The sequence below is a fragment of the Phodopus roborovskii genome, unplaced genomic scaffold, assembly GCF_943737965.1.
Source record: "Phodopus roborovskii unplaced genomic scaffold, PHOROB, whole genome shotgun sequence".
NCBI lineage: Eukaryota > Metazoa > Chordata > Mammalia > Rodentia > Cricetidae > Phodopus > Phodopus roborovskii.
The window spans coordinates 10947980-10968468 of NW_026126408.1; the positions used below are offsets into that span (position 1 = coordinate 10947980).

The following is a 20489-nucleotide window of genomic DNA, read 5'->3' on the forward strand; positions in this document are numbered from 1 at the left end:
CTTTTAATTTTTAAGAATTGTTTTATATTAAGAATAGTAATTCCTATATTCCACACACACACACATGTTGTCTGGTTTTGCTTGCTTCAAAGTAATGTAATTTATGTTAGTTACATTTTTTGTGTGGTGCTGGAGAATCCAACCAGCTACTCTATATTATGAGTGCTTACTAGTTTCTTCATTTTCTAAATTAGATTGCATTAATTTTACATGTCTGATCGGAGTAGATCCCCTGACTATCATTATTTTCCTAATTTCAGGTTCCCTTTATGGCTGTGTCAGAGAACAAATTTACCTCATAAAAATCACCATATACTCCTATAAAAGATTTAGAAATAAACAGGGTAAGTTTGATGTCATCTCCAATAGCACCTGGGTTTTAGCCTGTACTGAGTTATTTGACAAGGTAGCTACCAAGAAGAGCTCTTCTGCTGTCGCTTTTCTGGCTGCCTGCAGTAGTTTTCAATTTTCTGTCAGATCAGGGACCTCTTCGATTTTCTTAAAGCTGTAGATCTTTCCACAAGCCCAGTCAAATTTGGACCTTCTCAGCACATACATGCACAGACAACCATCAGTAAGAAGTAAAAAGTAAATCTGCTTTAAAAATAGTATGCAAGCCAGGTGTTGGTTTCTCACGCCTTTAGTCCCAGCACTTGGAGGCAGAGGCAGGTGGATCTCTGTGAGTTCGATGCCAGCTAGTCTACAGAGCTAGTTACAGGACTGGCTCCAAAGCAATACAGAGAAACACTGTCTTGAAAAACCAAAACAAACAAAAAATAGTATACAGCTTATTTAGTTATGAAATGTAAGGCTAAAATTAAAGATTCTCCTAAATTGTAAGAATTCCCCCAAAGACATCAACATTTCTTAAGGTTCTTGGCACTGGATGTAAAATTGTTCCCTAATATGAACAATCCAGGCTTTTCTGACTGTTGTCAAGTGACCATTCCTGTTTTACCACACTATCATGCTGAATGCCCTGCTACCCTGGGCACTCAAATATCAGACGAAAAGAAATTTTGATAGGAATCTTTTGCAAAACAATGAACAAGAATGTTATAAGTTAGGTGTGGTAGTGCATGCAACCCTAGCACTCAGGAAGCAGAGGCAGGGCATCTCTGTGAGTGCAATCTGGTCTACTTAGCAAGTTCCAGCCAGCCCCAGAATTATACAGTGAGACCCTATCTAAAAAAACAAAACAAAACAAACAAAAACAAACAAAAAACAAAACAAAGAAAGAAAAGAAACATTATGATTTTGTTTTCCCCCTCTTTCCTAACTCTTCCCTGATCCTCCCCTACCCACCCACCTTTATGTTCTTCCTCTCTTAAACAAACAAAAAAAGAAAGAAAGAAAGAAAGAAATTAAAAAAAAAAAAGCCCACAAAAATAAAAATCAAAGCAAACAGGCAAAAAACCATTATGATAAAAAAAAAAAAAAAAAGCCAAAACAAAGCAAAATGAAACAAAAAGTTCACATAATACACTTGAGTTTATTTTGTGTTGGCTAACTACTGCTAGCCATGGGGCTTGCCTTGTGTAATTGACATATCCAATGACACTCATTAGAGAAAGCTGATTTTCCCTTTGTTAATGGGTATCTCCTGTAGGTAGCTTCTTAGTTAAGGGGGGGGGGAGACCCAGTGTCTACTACTGTCTCAGCACTGAGACCCAGTCTGGATTAACCTGTGCAGGTATTGTGTGTGCAGGCAACTTCCTTCTAATACTTAGATTCCAGTGCAGACAGTGCAGCTTCAGGCTAACAATCAAGGTTAGCTGTCACACTTAGATTATATTCCTGTGAGCATTCGGATAGTAGAAGCATAAAAGGAGAGTACTGGGAAATAGGTCTTCTTGGTCTTTCTTTATCCTATCTAAACTCAGATTGTGAAAAGAAACTCTTTAGTGCAAACATTACATTTTTAAAACGACTGTCATTTTCTATTTCTACATGTGTTTAAATTCATACTCTCACATGGACTTACTATAACACAAATAAAGACTTACATGAGTATTTTGCTTGGAAGTGAGCTTGGAGTTTGTTGTGCTGCAACAGACTCCTTTTATAGATGGCAAAAATGGAGTCCCTTAGAAATTATATACCTGGTGTCACAGAAGCAAGCTAGTGGCAATTCCTGGCTGTAAGGTGCTGGGTTTATTTGGTTGTTTTCTTGTTTTAAATTTTCTCCTGTGATGCATACAAACATTTATACATGAAGCCATGCCCAGTCTATCTTTAGGTGTAAGTACTACTTAGAAAAATAAAGAAACAGCTGAAGAAAAACATTAAATCTAGACTGTACTGTAACTCTGCTACTAATACTTCTGCAAGTGTCAGGAAGCATGTTGACCGTTGACAAACGGGAGCACGAATGAAAATATACACTCAGATTATAGGGTTACTGTAAACTGAGAACTGAGATACAGTTTTCCTTCTCCAAGCCCTTTACATGTTGAAGTTCATGTGAAAGAAATATACAGTTGTTCAGTGAAGCAAAGCACTGTCTTCACGGTTCCTAAGTAATTTGTAAGTGCCAAATCTAAGAAGCCAGACTTCACATTGCTGTTAGAAGGTTCTATAACTGGGCTTAAATATTTTCCTCTTGTGAACAGAACAAACTGTAATTCGTGCTTTATAACAAAGTTACTGATTTCCACTTTCATAACTTTAAAAAATTATGTGTATTTTAACTTCCAAAAAAAAAAGTTCAAAAGTATATACCAGACATTATAGCAAATTTTCTCTTATGTTCCTGGCATGGTTTATTACTATCACAGTTGGGGAAGTGTTTTTTTGTTGTTTGTTTGTTTTTGGTTTTTGTTTTTTCCTCAAAATTCAGTATTAGAATGTCCTCTCCCTTTATTGCATCAGAAAATAATTACAGAATTTCTTCTTGCTGCTTCCCTGGGGACCCATTTTAGACAAGAGAAATTCTAAGAGAAGCTTGTATATAAGATGTGCACCGAAACTAGACTCCATGAGCAGCTATTGGCGGCACCTGTTTGGGCCTATTCTACATGTAATTCAGAAAAGCCTTAACAGCAGTTCTTTTTTGTTGTTTTTAATTAGTCTCTAAAGAATTGTGTGATCAATCCTTCTTTCCCATTGCAGTAACTCAGATGTTTTTCCTTGTATATTTGAAAAGTGTCTTAATTTTTCATAGATGTATGATGAAAATTCACATCCTAGCTTAACATACTTAAATAATCTTAAATTATAAATTAGAATGTAATAAGACTGTTCTAATTTTAATGTGCATGGTTGGTATTTAATCTTTCAGAAGTATAAACTATTGTCATAATTTAATTACTTTTCTTACTTTTGAATTTTTATTCAAGTTGTCTCCAAATAGATTGTCTGCATGAAAATAATAGAATTTATCTAATGCTTGTTTAAATGTGGAATTCTAAATAAGCATTTTCATCATTGCTGGCTGATTAGCCTAGAAAATGACATTATACAATGATAATGGCTTGGTTGTCACCCATCTGCACCTTTGGTTTGCTAGCATAGTTTAGATAGCTAAGTTACAAGTTGATTATTCTGAAATGCTTGAGACTAAAGGGGCTAGAAATTAAGGTTTTTCAGACTCTCTAATATTTAGATATATACAGTAAGATGTGAATATATACATCATGAATTAGTTCTTATAAATCCATGATTCTCTTCCATGCTTGTAAAAATCCAATTTCCAGTAGTGTATGGTGGCACATGCCTGCAAATCCCAACTTTGGAGGTTCAGGCAAGAGGATCATTCCGAGTTTGTGTCCAGCCTGGGTAACTTAGGGAGTCCTTGCATCAAAATAAGTTTTTAAAAGGTGAGGTGTAGCTTAGTATTGGGTGCCTTTTTTACCTGCATCAGGCAATGGGTTTGACCCCTAGTGCTGCTTTGAGACTTAACACACTTCCAACTTGCTGAAGTCTATTAAATATATAGATCACAAATGCTTAAGTTCTGTAAACCACACAGACAGCCATCAAAGTCTGCTGGTAATTTTCACAGAAGTTTTGTTCCCATGGGAATTATTTTGAGGTAAAATGTCTTTATTGAAGTTTCATAGCTAACCATCACCAAACAAAGTTAAAAGCCATTTTTATAGGCCTCTGAAGCATCATAACCCTTCCAAAGGAATATATAAAGTGAGTTTAGAGTGACCAACCTCTATTTGTACAGGTGAGGAGATAGAAACTCTTGTAAGTTATTGAGACTTAATCACTGTTAAGTTATTAATTATCAAGGAATCCACTAACAATAGTGATCTGTAGCTTCCTGGTCAATTATATTATTGTCTTTTTTGCCTTCCAGACTCTGAAGAGAGATTATTGACCTTTTTAATATTGTAAAGTTGTTATTTGAATACAAATTTTTGAAGGGCACGGTAGAGAGCTCCTCTACTCTTGTCCCAATTACTTTGTAAAGTGACAACATGATATTATGTATATTAGAGACGGTATATATGGAGGTCCCTGTGTGGTACAGAGGACAGACTTCATCTTTGTGAGTTTTTAAAGAATGTCTTGAAAGTATTCATGTTGAAGCACACTTTTAAGAACAAGGTTATGAGATTTTAGTCAGACTTAAGGAATTCAGACATGTGAAAATTTCATTTAGTCTCTTAGAAATATTTATTATGTACATACAGTTATTTTTACTATTGTCTGTTTTACTATCTGATAAAGTCCTGTGGACCTGGGGATGTAGCTCAATGGTAGAACAACACATTATAGCCCTTGTGTTTGTCCCCCAACATAGCACTGAGCACTGACAAGGAATACTTGTAGAAGTGTAGGGGTGGTTTTTTTTTTGGTTGGTTGGTTGGTTGGTTTTGTACTCTTTGGGAGCCTGCCACCCAGCTCTCAATAAATACATGGAAACTTATTCTTACTTATGAATACCTGGCCTTAGCTTGGTTTGTTTCTAGCCAGCCTTTCTAACTTAAATTGTTTCATTTCTCTTTAACTATCTTTTGCCTCTGGGCTTTTTACCTTTCTTTATTCTATATATCTTTCTTTCCTTCTTACTTCATGGCTGGCATCCTCCTCTCCTCCTTTTCTCCCTCTTGCCTTCCTCCCTAGATTTTTCTTATTCATTCTTTCTGCATGCCAGCCCCACCTATCCTTTCTTATGCCTAACTATTGGCCATTCAAATCTTTATTAGAACAATCATGTATTTTAGGCAGGCAAAGTAACACAGCTTTACAGAGTTAAACGTAACACGTCTTTGTATCATTAAACAAATCTTCCAAAACATAAATGAATGTAACACATCTTGGACTAATATTCCACAACAGAAATGGTAAGAGAATTCTGTATTTTATATTGTGAATTTCCCTCTTGGATTTTTACATTTGATGATATATGAGAATATAGTTCTAAGTAAATTAACCTTAAATGAACTTGAATTTTAATCATTTTTCATACTTAGAATGATTTCAAAATAAGGATTTTATGTTGAATGTGATATTTCACAGAACTAAATTCTGTTGCCATTTTACAATATTCATATTGCATGACATGTTAGAGACATTAGCTGAGATTGTATTTTCTAATCTCAGTTAATCTGTTAGCCTTTCTAACTGGAACAAGATTCTTCAATCCTAATCCTACTTCTTGAATCTTTAGCCAATTCATCTCATGCAAAGAAATAACCCAAAAGGAATATTCACAACATGTTATTTGTAGTTTTTACATCCTGTGCTTTTTATTTCCTTTTTTTTTTTTTTTTATTTGTACATTCAGTACACAGGTTGTTTCCAAGGTTCAGTATATGATAACACAGTGTTTTAGAAAAAACTATAAGAAATTGGATTCCACTGGTGTGGGATCCTCAATTGTTTGTCTCTGCTCCATGCATATAGAATCCTAAGTAGCTATCTGTTCTCTCCATGCTTTCCCAAGTCCTTAAAGAATCCTCAAATATTTTTTTAAATGATCAAGCCAGTTGAAGAACACAAGGACCTATCTTTGGGTCTTTATCACTCTAAAAAACTTTAAACTTTGCAGTACTGTAGACAATGAAAATCAATTCTCTCTTTGTTTCACCCCTGGGAGGTTAAAGAAGATTACTGGTCCTTTAGGTATATGCCCAAAAGTGGTTTTGCTGGGTCTTGAGTTAGCTTTATTCCCAATTTTCTGAGAAACCACCATACTGATGTCCAGAGTGGTTGTACAAGTTTGCATTTCCCACCAGCCTGTTCCCACAACCGTGTCAGCCCCAAATAATACACAGAGACACTGTATTAATTATGAAAGTGTTGGCTGGTTACTAGTGTTTATTATTGGCTAGCTCTGTCATTTATTTTTTATTTATTTATTTATTATTTTTTATTTTACATATCGATCCCAGTTCCCTTGTCATCCTTCCCTCTCTTCCTCCCTCTCTCCCTCCCTCTTTCCCCCCCTTCCATGCCCCCCAATCCCCCTCCCATCCCAACCCCCCCACTCCCCAGGGATGGTGAGGCCTTTCAGGAGGGGTCAGCAAAATCTGTCAAGTCATAGGGACTAGGCCCTCTCTCCTGCCTCTAGGTAAAGGGAGTACCCCTCCATGGGGAATGTGCTCCTAAAGTCCTTCTGTGCACCAGGGATACATCCTGGTTCCACTGTCAGAGGTCCTTTAGACTGCCCAGGCCTTATAACTGAGACCCATGTTCAAGGGGTCTGAGTTGGTCCAATGCTGGTTTCCCAGCTAACAGTCTGGGGGTCCATTAGCTCCTCCTTGTTCAGGTCAGCTGTCTCTGTGGGTGCCTGTAGCCTGGTCTTGTCCTCCCTCTCTGCATCTGGATTCCAGTTTGATCTCCAAAATGGCTGTACAAGTTTGCACTCCCACCATCAATGGAGGAATGTTCCCTTTCTCCACATCCTCTCCATCATAAGTTGTTATTGGTGTTTCTAATTTTAGCCATTCTGGCAGGCTAGCTCTGTCTTAAATATTAACCCATTTCTATCAATCTAAGTGTTTCCATGTGATTTTATCTTACTGGAGAAAGGGTCCTGGACCTATTCTCTCATGTCCTACATCTTGATTTATCTCTCCTACTTCTCCCAGAATCCTCCTTGTCTATCTCCCATCAGCAGTGGAGGAGTGTTCTCCTTATTCCACATCCTCACCAACATAAGCTGTCATCATTGTTTTTGATCTTAGCCATTCTGAGAGGTGTGAGATGGTATCTCAGAGTTGTTTTGATTTGCGTTTCTCCAATGAATAAGGATGTTGAACATTTCCTTAAGTATCTTTCAGCCATTTGAGATTCCTCTGTTGAAAGTTCTCTGTTTAGATCTCTACCCCATTTTTTATTGGATTGTTTGGTCTTTTGATGTCTAGTTTCTTGAGTTCTTTTTATATTTTGGAATTCAATCCTCTGTCAGATGCGGGGTTGGTGAAGATCTTTTCCCATTCTGTAGGTCATTTTGTCTTGATGTACACTTACACCACAAGGATATTTGCTCAGCCATGTTCATAGTAGCATTACTTGTAATGGCCAGAATCTGGAAACAACCTAGATGTACCTCAACTGAAGAATGAATTAGGAAAAGGTACATTTTTACTACTCATCAGTAAAAAACAATGGCATCTTGAAATTTGCAGGCAAATGGACAAAACTAGAAATAGATGGAATGAAGAAATGAAACCTGAGTCATTGTATACTTGTTTGTACGAATTCAATATGGATAGTGGGAAAACAGAATAGCAATGGATAGATGGTTTCAACTCATAGGCTGGTTTGGATATTAATTTGCCTTTTCTGAATGGATCCTCTCATTAGTAAAAGATAGTAATTATTTTTACTCATAGGGTTTTGAAGAAATGAAATTAACTAGAACCTGAATCCATGGCTGGGTATAGAGTCAGTGTCTTGGCTTCCCTGTGGCACAGTGTAATGTTTGGGAGCAGTAACAATGCTGGAGTGGCAGCCATGGGGCTAGCTAATGTACTGCTGGAAGCTGCTGCTGCTGCTTCTGAGACTAGACTTGGTGCCAAGGACTGTCCTGAGCATCAGCCATGTAACAGCCAGGAAACTTAGTTTGTCTATGTGTTCAATAGGCACACAGACAATTATTCTGCTAGATGCTTTAATGAGGTAAGCATAGGTGCTATGAGGACACATGGGAGGGTTACTCACCTGGCTGTGGTAGATGAGAAATCAGTTTCCAGAGGAAGGGTGAGAATATGACGTTACAGAGTGAGCCAGGGTGGAAGCAAAACCCAGACTGGGAGAAATTTGTCATTACTGAAAGGTGTCCAGTTAACTACCATGAAAATACTAGCAGCACTGGAAAAGCACACTTTCACCGGGTTGGTGTCAGAACTTTTTTCTGCTTTTACTACAGCAGTTTTTTTTGTTTGTTTGTTTGTTTTTTAAAGGAAACTAAGTGGCTCTGTTTATACAAACATTGCATTTTCTGTCAAACACCATCTTTTGGAATCCGCATACATCCTGTTGTATTACATGTCTGAGGACAAGAAGGTGAGATGGAAAAGAAAGTTATCTTCAGAGGATGGAGGGGTCATTCACTCGTTGGGTAGATAACTGTTGCTTTATATTTTCCTTTCTCTTCATTCTTCTTCACAGGAGATGAAAATCATTTAAATGTCTTATTCACAGTGCACGATTTTGTTGTTACTTTTCTAGACACGGTTTTTCTGTGTAGCCCTGGCTGTCCTGGAACTCACTCTGTAGACCAGGCTGGCCTCTAACACACACAGATTCTCCTGCCTCAGCCTCCTAAGTGTTGGGATTAAAGGCGTGCACCACCACTGCCCAGCCACAGTGCATGGTTTTAATTTGGCCGTTTATTGTGATTATGTACATTCCTATGTTAAGAGTTAAGATTTCTTCCCATCTTTCATTAGTACCCCCTCCCAATAAAATACTATGTTTAAAACCTCACAATGAGCTTCTTTTGTCTAAACTGGGATGAGAAAAAAAGAGGAAGAATAATGAATTTCTTAAAAGGGAAGGCATATGGAGCCAGGGAAAGGGAGAGTCTGTTAAAGATAGATGGTTGTGGTAAATAAGACGCCATGGAACATAGGAATGTTGAGTAAACTGTCTTTAGGAGTACCCCAAAGCAAACAGGAACTCTGGTGTCACTTGATTTAAGGGTATAATTTGATCTCCTACCATCAACTCAGACATCCATGTGACACCCACCAGTAGGTAAGAGTGTTTCTCTGCATGAGTAGTTCTTGATGGAACTGGGGAAGATGGAACAATTGGCTGTGGGAAGATTAGGAAGCAGGGAAGCAGTTGTTGGGAGACTAAAGTTCTTAAGGTAGCGTTCAACGGAGCTGAAATCTGGTTTATAAATAAAAGAAAAAATCTGGAAGGATACTTAGGACAGTCTAAAAAAAAAAAAAAAAAAAAAGAAATTGGAATATAGCCATGGGCATGTTTACTGTGGTGATAAGTCTTTATATATGAGAATTAGCCATAATATTTTTTGACATTACTTTGTAGGTTTTTATTCTCTTTATGTACATTAGTGTTTTGCCTGTGTGTGTGTGTGTGTGTTTGTGTGTGTGTACATGCTTGAAAGTCCCAGAGGTCAGAAAAGTGTGTCAGACTGTATGAAACTGGAGTTATAGACAATTAAGGGCCACTGTGTGGATAATGGGAACTGAACCAGGGTCCTCTGCAAGAGCAGAAAGTGCTATTAACCATTAACCCTTTTCTCCAGTCCCTGTTGTTACTTTGTTTCGGTTTTGTCAGTAGGTAACAACATGCATCTCCCGTTACCATGTCCTACAAATAGTTTCTCTGACTTTAAAGTTCTTTTGCTCCATCCTTATCCTGCCTCTCCTCAGTCCTCTCAATCAACCCTCCTTTTCTCTAACAGCCCTGTTTGGATTAGCCATAAGTCTTAAGAAAGAAACATTTTTAGATGCTTCCCCCATGAGACTTGATAGTGCTGTCCTGCAACCCTACCATAATAGACTTGATTGCTGGAGTCTGGCATGGTTGAGGAGGGTTGAGGAGCATGGCAGCATATTGTAGTGACTCTGGGGCATGCTGACTTCCAGGTGTCTCTGAGCATAAGCAGTCATACCTAATTGTGGTTTTAAATGTTGTGATTGTTTGTCAGGTCCCCAAAATAGTTGTTGAAACTAGAAATCATAATATATCCATTTTTTTTGTGTCTTCTGGTTTTCTTTTTGCCTTTTACTCATACCCTGTCTTTTCACTTGTTATCCAGCTTTCTCTGCCCTCCCTCCACAATGGTGGAGTGTTTCTAGAGGATGGGAAATGTGCTCTCTTTTCTTTGCACTCACTCTTCAATAGCTTCAATGCTATTGATCCCAAAATCTGCAAATCCCCTTCCTTATACATCAGCTACACATTCCTACTTAGATGTCCTGTTGCCACCTCATAATTAATGTGTACATAATTGAATTTATTAGCCTTCCCTCAGACATCTGTTATCTACCATATGCCCCGGCTTGGCTAACTAACATTAACGAGCCTCCCATGCCAGCATCCTTGGTATTTGCAGGAGTGTAAACAGAGTTTCAGCCAGAAGATGCCTCATCACAATGTCGTTGGTTTGCTTTAAAATATATATATATATATTGTGTGGATGAGTATTTTGCCTGGAAGTATGCGGCACCACTTGTATGCCTGATGCCTGCAGAGGTCAGAAGAGGATGTCAGATCCCCTGGCACTGGAATTCTGGGTGTTTGTGAGCTGCCAAATGGGTTTTGGGAAATGAAACATGGGTCCTCTGCAAGTGTAACAAGTGCTCTTAACTGCTGAGCCAGCTCTCTAGTTCCATAATATTGCTTTTAGTAGAAAAAAAAATGGAACAAATCTAAGTCCTATATATAATTTTGTTAATATGGTCATCATGGTTTTATAATCATTATAATCACTATATGCAGATAGTTGATCAATTCTAGACTATACAGTTATATATTATTTTATTTAATTCTCTCCATTTACGTGTATGCTCTAAAATTAAGCAGTAAACATAAATAACTTGTGATTGGCACACTCTGGTAGACAGCTTCTCTTTGTCACTTCCAGCTCTTGTTGTCCAATGTCTCGTTTACCCAACTATTGCTGCTCATTATATCTGGGTGATTTTGTGATCTCAACTCTCCATTGCTCAGCTGCCAGGGCCATGTTTAAAAATTGTGGCTGGTAGAGTTCTTCCTTTGTTTAACCATTCTAGATAAGTTGCTTTACATTTAATCACCAAAGCCATCAAGAGGAAACATGATGTTTGTCCTTGCTGTACAGATTTTCAGCCAGATGGACTTTAGAACCAGCCCAAGAATGTTGTGTGATGTTTTATTCTTTTAGCTTTTTAGTCTTTTGACTTTTGGGGGGCCCACCACCCAGTTCCCAAATAAATAACACATGGAGGCTTATTCTTAGTTATGAATGCCCATCCTGAGCTTGGCTTGTTTCTTGCCAGCTTTCTTAACTTAAAGTATCCCATCTATCTTTGGCCTTGAGGCTTTTATCTTTCTTATTCCTGTGTACCTTTTCTTTCCTTCTTACTCTGTGTCTGGCTGTGTGGCTGGGTGGCTGGGTAGGAGCCCCTGAAGTCATTCTCCTTACTCTCTCATTTCCAGATACTCAGATCCTTTCTCCCAGATTCCTCGTTGTATTTATGTATTTATCCTCTCTGCCTGCCAGCGTGATCTATTCCTCCCTCCTGCCTTGCTAATGGCAGGTGAACTCTTTATGAGACCATCAGGTATCTTAAACAGGCAAAGAATCACAGCTTCACAGAGTTAAACAAATTTGACATAAACAAAAATATTCCTCAACACAAGAGTTCATATAGTCCAATCTTAACAAATTGGCTTTTCTCTTCTGTGGTACCTGTATTGGAGTCTTAACTAAACATTGCTCATGGTCAGCAAGTGTGATTTGATTGAAGTACCCCCCTACCCCAGTTCTTAAGTCAGTGTTTACCAAAGCACAGAGAATTAGGCCAGATCTGGAAAGGGGGAGTACAGTGAGCCAAGAGAGGGAAGGGAGGAAATATGCCTCAAACTCAGGCCTTTGCACTGCTGTTCTGCTCTGCAGTGTGTTATAATGGTGCTTGCTTGCTTGCTTTTATTATTCTTCCTCTATTCCGTGGACAATTTCTTGATTTTTCTTAAGAACTTAGTAAGAACAAGTAGCCAAATAATAAAAATTCATCCGTTTTCATGTCAGTTATTTTATCAGCAGATCTTGTCAAGAGTGTATAGTCCAGAATAATTTTTACTTATTTATTTATTTTGGTTTCAAGTGTAATGATAGCAGTGATGACTTTTCATTGATCCATTCAAACTGTCTTTACTACCCATTGGATCTGCCACTTGCTCTCATCTGAAAAGTTAGCTTACCAAATCTAGCCCATGAACTCAGCACAAAACAAAAGTCCCAGACCAGAACTCATGGCTTCTTAAACCACTACATTGCTTTTTAGTTTTTTTATATTTGTTTTTATTATTTCAAACTGTGTATATGTGTGCACACTTGAGTGAAGGTGTTAAATACCTTAGAAGCTGGAGTTACAAATGGTTGTCAGCTACCTAATGTGGGTGCTGGGAATCCAGCTTGGGTCCTCTGGAAGAGCAGTACATGCTCCTAAGTGCTGAGCTATCTCTCCAGACTTCCTCACCTTCCCTAATATGTTGTTTTACAGTGATTCAACTTAACCACTGTGTGCATACATGCATGTGTTTGCATATGTGTGTGTATGTGGACAAATTTTTTATAATTACGTTTGTTTAGCTTATACAGCAAATAATCAAGTTCAAGATTTTAATATGGAATGTGTTTGGTGATATCAAAAACCACTATGAACAAATTTAGTTCTTGTCTTAGTTATGTATTTTTATTTCTATTTTTAAAGTCCTTAAACATTGATTTTGATTTTTTATGAATGTTTGCCTGAATTTATGTGCAGAAGACAGAAGAGGGGGTTAGAATCCTCTAGACCTGGAACTACATATGGCTTTGAGTTGAGCCACCATGTGGGTGCTGAGACTTGAACCTGAGTCCTCTGCAAGAGCACAAGTGCTCTTAACTGCTGAGACATCTCTCCAGCACTTGTTGTGGATCTTAGTGTTCTTATTTGCTTGTCTTATATAGAGAGAATTTTATTTTTAACCAAAAGGTCAGTAAGATGGGCTTCATTTTTTTTAAAAAAATATATTTATAGTAGAATCCCACTGAAGGAGATATTTTTAATACACTTACACAATGACATTTGGAGAAAAAAAGAATGAAATTTGATATATGAAAATTCAGAGAACAGGCAGTAGTGGTGCATGCCTTTAATTCCAGCACTCAAGAGGCAGAGGCATGCATATCTCTGTGAGTTCAAGACTAGCTTGGTCTACAAGAGCTAGTTCCAGGACAGCCTCCAAAGCCACAGAGAAACCCTGTCTCCGAAAACCAAAACCAAAACAAAACAAAACAAAACAAACAAACAAAGTTCAGATATCATTATGTATGGCTTTTCTAAGTCTTAACAGGGTATCTGTATACAATAAAACTTAATGGAAAAATATCCCTCTGGTTTGTAGGAAGATTTGATTATGTGAAACTTGAGAAGAAACACTAATTTTAGTACACAGTATCATCTGGTTCACTAAACTGTAATTTTTGTAGCACCCCAGTTCCTACCTGGCCAACCTAAATAATGAAAATTGGAAAGAATTATTAACCATGGTTTAGGGGAGTCTGCTTATCTAGCTGGAATACTGAACTTAGCAGCAGATTTTGATACATTTAGAAAATTGTTTCTTACAGGAGAGGAGATGGTATCCTTAGCTCTCGCCCTTGGTATTTTGTTGATGAATGATAGGTTTCTATCTTAGGGAACTTACTGCTAAATGAAGGAAATCCCCTCACATATGCACATATTAAATATTCAACACTCTACAAATCAGTATTAGAAGATTTTGTTCAAGATATTTCCAGGATATAAAGGAATACTTCTTGAGTATTTGAACTGAATCTTGGATTGGATAAATAGTTGGCAGTGAGTGAAGAGAAGCAGGAAGATCATTTATAGAGCAGGGGTCATCAAACTTTGTCAGGACCAGATGGTAATGATGTAGACACTGCTGACCATGCAGCAGCTACTCAGCCCCAGCTGGTGGAGTACAGAATTAGCCAGGGACAGTAGCAAATTAACATGACTGTACCCCAGCAAACTTAGCTTACGGCAGTAAAACAGCTTTATATATTTTGTGCCTTGAAACAGTGAGCTTTATTTCTCTAGCCATTAAAAACAAAAAAATGTAAAAGGCATTGCTGAGCCCTGCTTAGCCCAGAGACAGCAGTGCAGTTGTTTACCACTCCTGACATTGGAGGGTGGACAGCATAGTGCCGCAGTCCACCATGTTGATTTCAGCCATGCTGAAGGAAGTTGCCCACACTAACTTCAGATAGTAAGTCTTGTTAATCTTTTTTAACCACTGCTGTGTTAAAACTTCTCTATTGTTTTATTCTTTTGATTGATTTCTGATTTTAGTTGTTCCTCTCATCTTTTTTGCTTTTGTTTTTAACTGTTTAAGAGCAAAACTTAAAAATTTGCTTTCGCTTCAAGAGTTTAAGGCAATAGCATCTTCTCCCTCTGTTAATTTTGAACATGTGTTACTGTTTGTATTTTTCATTATAAGTCTTAATATTTTTCTTTTTTTTCATTTTCATTTTCTTTTTTTATTTATTTTATATAACAAAGTCCAATTAAATGAAAACAAACATTTATACACAATATTTGGGAATTTGGGCGTTGTTCTTTCCAAACTATTTACTGCTGGTAAGGGGCGCTGTCATGGGGGATTAAGTCTTAATATTTTTCAAATTCTGTTTTTTTTAGTTATTTAAATGTGTTCATTTTAAACATTTGGAGCTTTGGAATTTTTCTAAATGTTATGTACTGCCTTTTAATTTATTTCAATTATATTTGCAATATTTCAGTGAATTTAATTCTTTTAAATGTATTTTAACTTCTCACTATATAGTCCTTACTGGTGGAAGATTTACATGTGCCTGAAAATAGTTTTTTGCAATTGTGTGTTGTTCAAAAAACAAAAAAACAAAAATGTCTGTCAGGTGTAAGTGGTGTGTAATATGAGCCAGGCCTCTTGAGTTGTTACTGTTTTTGTTTCTGGGGCATCTTTCCTGCTATCAATTACTGAGAGAAGGGCTTGAAATTCTCCAATTACAGACCTGCAAGATGTTTCAGCAGGTTGAGGTTCTGGTGAGCACAGGCCTATAAACCTGAGTTCAGTCCCCTGTCTCATTCAGAGGCTGGAGAGAATCAACTTTCAAAAGTTATCCTCTGATCTTCACATGTGCACTTTGGAAAAGCAAGCACCTGCACTTACACACACACACACACACACACACACACACACACACACACACGGGGGGGGGCACAATTTAAAAATAAAAAACTTGTTACAAGATTTCTTTTTCTCTTCATTTAATTAGTTTACTTTGTCACATTTTAAAATTCTGTTGTTACAAGGTATATTAATGGGAGGGCTTGAATTATAGTTGTGTGAATGCAGGTTGTGTCTGGAAAACTACTAAAGGAATGATTGACCCATGATTAGTAGTATAACATTGTGAGGCAGAGTAAGGACCATGTCAGACATGTTGAGGTGCTCAGAATTGGATTGCTAACAATATGGAATGTAATTAACATGATATTGGTCTGGAATACACTAGACAGACATAGTTAGTCATCCACATATTTCCTGTTTCAGAAGACTTACATGCCTTCATAAATTGTAAGGATTTAGTCCTTGGCTACTTTCTAATTTGACAAAGCTGTTCTTTAGCCAAGGACTAAATCCTTACAATTTATGTGTTAGGTTTGTGTTCAGCTAATTGAATATGGACTCAACACCCAAGTGTTTCTTTTACTCTGCCAGAAAAGGAGAGGAGTAGAGGAGGCTGGAGGGAAGGGAGCTTTCCCTACAATGAAGCTTCAGAAGTGGGTTTCCTCTAAGCTATAAAGACTCCCCCAGCAGTTTCACTAACTTCCTTAGTTTCTCTTCTTCTCTGTGTTCTCAGATTTAAAATACCCATGTGGGAATGTATGGTTTAGTTGGAGAGACAGCAGTAAACACAGTCGCACAACAAATATGTAAATTTAAAATATGGTAAATTTTAAAAAGTCTGAGGGAGCACTCACAGCAGAAAGTATATTGGAATAAAGGCCTCGAAGTGAGGAGAAAGATTGGGGAGGACCATGTGGCTAACTCAGGATGCTTTGAGGACATGGACTTGGAGTGAGTTTAGGATTTTGTCGTGAGACAGAAAACTACATGAAAAGAGTGAGCAGAAGTGGGATAACAGATTGTATGTGCATGCACTAGGGAATTCCCTTTTTGATAAACTAAATGGTTTGTTTAAATGTGTGTGGTGTCGGTGTGGAAGATAATTCAAGGATAATGTGTACATTTTGGGTTGCAGCAATTACAGAGCTATAATGAATCTTTCTGTGAAGGGATGGGGGAGAGAGATAAGAAAAGGAGAATGGAAGGATTTAATTAAAAGTTAGTTTTGAACTGTTGTAAACTTAGTAATGATGATGGTGATGATGATGATGATGATAAATGCCAGAGAGGATGGCAAGGTGGCTTTGCTCATTAAGGACATGCCTCCAAGCCTGACAACTTCAGTTTGATCCCAGGGACCCACATGGGAGAAGAAGGAAATCTCCACAAGTGAGCTGTGGAATTCATGCATGGTTGTATGCACACACAAGCACACAAATAAGTGTAAAAACATTAAGGCAGAAGGATGCAGATGTGGAGTTTAAAGTGGAGTGTAAGGATAGTAGGAATAGTCTTTTGAGAATAATTGCTAAGGACAAATGTGCTTATATTATATCCAGATTAATAATCCTGGAATTTACTAGTCTGGGGTTTTCTATATTTCTGTTAACATAAATGTTATAGTGGATGATTTGGGCATTAATCTTTTAGCCTTAGTAGTTGATATGCAAACTGTTGAATACACAATTTTGACTGTAAATTTATAATCTGTCTTCTTAAAGAGAAGATGAGAAATGAAATTCAAGATAAAACAGTACTCTGGATTGGCTTCTTTGTATACATTTTTTAAAACTTAACTTTAAAACTTAGAATTTAAGCATCAGTATCTTCCTTGAAGCAGAATGAGTGAAAACCAAATTATGAAGGCATGTAAGTCTTCTGAAACAGGAAATATGTGGATGACTGAAGTGAAAACTATGGGAGGGAACTGGCTTAGTGAGTGAGAGTACTAAAGCATGTGAGGGTCTGAGTGTGAGTCACCAGGACTCCTGTTGAAGAAAAGGAATGGAGGGGAGGGGGCGGAAAGGGAGACGAAGGAAGGAAGGAAGCCAGCCAGGCACCACTGTTAGTATCTGTGGATCCTAAGAACTCACTGACTAGACTAGGAAAAATAGTGAGCTTCTGGTTGAGTAAAAGATGAAGTCAATAAAGTAGGAAGCACCTGACAGCCTATTCTGGCTGTGTACACACCCCTACACTCATTTGCTGCATAGACCAGACACATAAAAAACAAACAGTACATTTGTACACACACAGACACACACACAGACACACACACACACACACAGAGGGAGAGAGCGGGAGAGAGAGAGAGAGAGAGAGAGAGAGAGAGAGAGAGAGAGAGAGAGGTCTTGTTGGAAATACAATGGTTTACATTATCTATTGGAAAGGTGGCTGCCAAGTAGAAGGTTAAAGTTAGTTGGTTAAGGTCCACACACTTTTTAAGTCATTTCCATCCCTCACACTGCATGGCTAAGAACAAGTATTATTCAAGACTGAAAGTATGAGGCTCAGAAGTGTATAGTAGTTGGACTCCAGTATCCATACTTTTAATCAGATTCCTATACTCCCTCAGTCATAATAAAGGAGTTTGGGTACCCATTGGCAGGTGTTAATGGTTGAGATTCTGTTCATTTATATCACTGTTATGAAGTTTTATTGTAACAGTATTCCAAATTAACTAATGGTTTTTTACTGCTGATGGACATTTGGGCTATTTCCATTTTACCATTATAAACATTACTGGAATGAACATTCTTCACTCTTCTTATTCCTATTGCTGGCTCACAATACAGGTCACATCACTTACTGAGCATGCTTAGATTAAGTTTTCAGCAAGATTCCCCTTGAAGCTTTTTCTTTGGCCACAAAACAGTAGTTTGTATAAACTCAAACATAATACATTTGTATTTTTCTTAAAGTCCCCTAGGTTTACTCAGAATTTTAAAAGATACTTGAAAATTTGTATGAAACCATAAATGAATATTTTAATCTCAAAATTAAACAGACCTTTAAAATAAATAAATATAAAGGAAATGTTACCATTCTATTGTGCCTTTAAAATAAATAAAGAAAAAGAAAAAAATATTACCATTCTATTTTTAAAAGAACTTTACTTTAAAAAAAATCTTCTATTTTTACCAAATTTCTTCTCCACATAGGTACCAATAAGGAAAGTGAATACATAGTATAGCAAAATCAAACTTTACTTACCTCTGAATTGTAAGTTCTAATATTAATACAAATGGCTTTAATTCCCTTTTAATATTATTTTCATCTTAAATTTAGGGAACACAACACTTGTATCATTATTAGTAGAAAAATTGATAGCATCATTTCTCATGAAGAATTTTACAATCTCTTCTTTCTTAAAATGTATTTGGTAGAAATTGATAAGAATGAATAGTATAGAATCATGTTACAATTATGAAAAAGTGTTATAGTTGTAAAAAGTGCTGCAGTTGCCATAAAGTGTGAATGGTTTGTGACAGTGCACTACCGGTTGACAGCATTCATCTAAACTATGAATTTGAGCTCGTTGGGAGTTTTTACTTACTTTATTCATTTCCACCCTGCATTACTTTATTAGTTTTCTGCTGAAGAGATAAAATACTATGACAAGAAGCAACTTTGGAAGAAAAAGGGTTTCTCTTGGTGTGTGGTCCAGGGTGATAGCGTCTGTCCTAGCTAGAAAGGCATACTAACTGGTAGGAGTAGGATGGCAGCAGGAACAGAAAGCTGGCTGATCACATTGTATTCAACACCCAAGAAGGAGAAAGAAAGACCAGGAAATGGCAGCTGGTTATCAACCCTCAAAGCCCACCCCAATGACATACTTCCTGTATCAAGCTCCACCTGGTTAAGGTTCTATAACCTTCCACACACAGAGGGGACCAAGTATAATACACAAGCATTTCTTACTCAAAGCAAAACATACCCTTGCAGAAAGTATCCTAGAGAAGATAAAAATCGTCTTAGGACAAAGTTAACCTTGAATCTGTGCTGATTTATTAAAATAATGTGGAAGAGCTCATATTTTAAAAGTTATTAGTAACAAATGACTTCTGCAATGCTCAACAGTTAATATCCAAGGTAAGAGACACCACTGTTCTTAGGGGTTGGGGTTCCTTTTAATTATCACAGAACAGAAAGAGAAAGAACATTAGGCTATAGTTCCTTTTGATAACCATCTCATGAATCAACTGTTACTAATAGAAAAGACTTTTTTTTTTTTTTTTTTGGCTGCTTTTTCTAAAAGTTAGAATTGGTAGTGTTAGTTGTGTGTACAGAGAGGCATTGCTTTGATATGTGTCCCTTTCTAGTTAAATTATTGTCCAGGCCTTGCTGCATCTCATAGCTGTTTAAATTTTTAATTTGCCAATAATTATACTTACGGTTGGTTTTTAAAGAATGTCAGAATGGTGGGTTTTAAAACTTGTCAAAGCTAACACAAGAAATAAGGTTTTAAATGTTACAAAATGAAATAACAGTAACACAAGAATAAATAAAGTTACAAATAGCATTCAATACTTAATCTAGGTAGACAGAATAGTTGCGCAGGCATTGGTCACTCTACAAACCACAGACAGCATAAGCAAAAACAAAATCAGCCAGGAGTTTTTAAAGTCATAAACTAGAGAAAGAGGAAAATGGGGGCAGCTATCAAAAGTTTTAATATGGGGAACAGCCTGAATACTAATAACTATCATATTAAACCTGAGAAAGCCCAGTTCCATAAGGAAAAGGCTAACAACCAGTTAAATCTGTACTGGTTATTCCTCAGGGCTCTCAGCATAAGAATTGTGTTACTCAGGGAGCCAGAAAGAATGCTAAGTCATTAAGAGGACTGGCTAATCTTCCAGAGAACCCAAGTTCAAATCCCCAGCACCCACATAGCAACTCACAGCCATCTGTAGCACTAGAGGGAATCTAGTGCCCTCTCCTGGCCTTTGTGGGCATTATATTCAAGTGATGCACATACATGCAGCAAAATACCCATTCACATAAAATAAAAATAAATTAAAAAGCCTAAAGTATTTCACTTTCACTATGAAAGTGGAAGAAGAGAGAATGGTGGCAAAAAGCTACTTAAATACATCATCTGATGTCCAGGACTCCTTCACTCTTTGCCACTGTGCTAATACCCTTCTCTCTCTTTAGTATTGGTTTTCTAAACTAAAGTTTAG

General features: G+C 37.2%; 1 protein-coding gene across 7 annotated transcripts in view; it reads left to right on the forward strand.

Annotated features, from left to right (window-relative positions):
- The window catches only part of Ncoa1 (nuclear receptor coactivator 1), a 204918-nt gene that overhangs the window by 91151 nt on the left and 93278 nt on the right, over window positions 1–20489 (forward strand). For 6 of the 7 annotated variants that reach the window (XM_051181712.1, XM_051181717.1, XM_051181719.1 and 3 more), the window contains one exon: window positions 261–344. The exons of the other annotated variant lie outside the window; for it this stretch is intronic. The gene's annotated coding sequence lies outside the window, so the exon portion shown is untranslated. The remainder of the gene's footprint in view (window positions 1–260; window positions 345–20489) is intronic. 7 annotated transcript variants of the gene reach the window in all.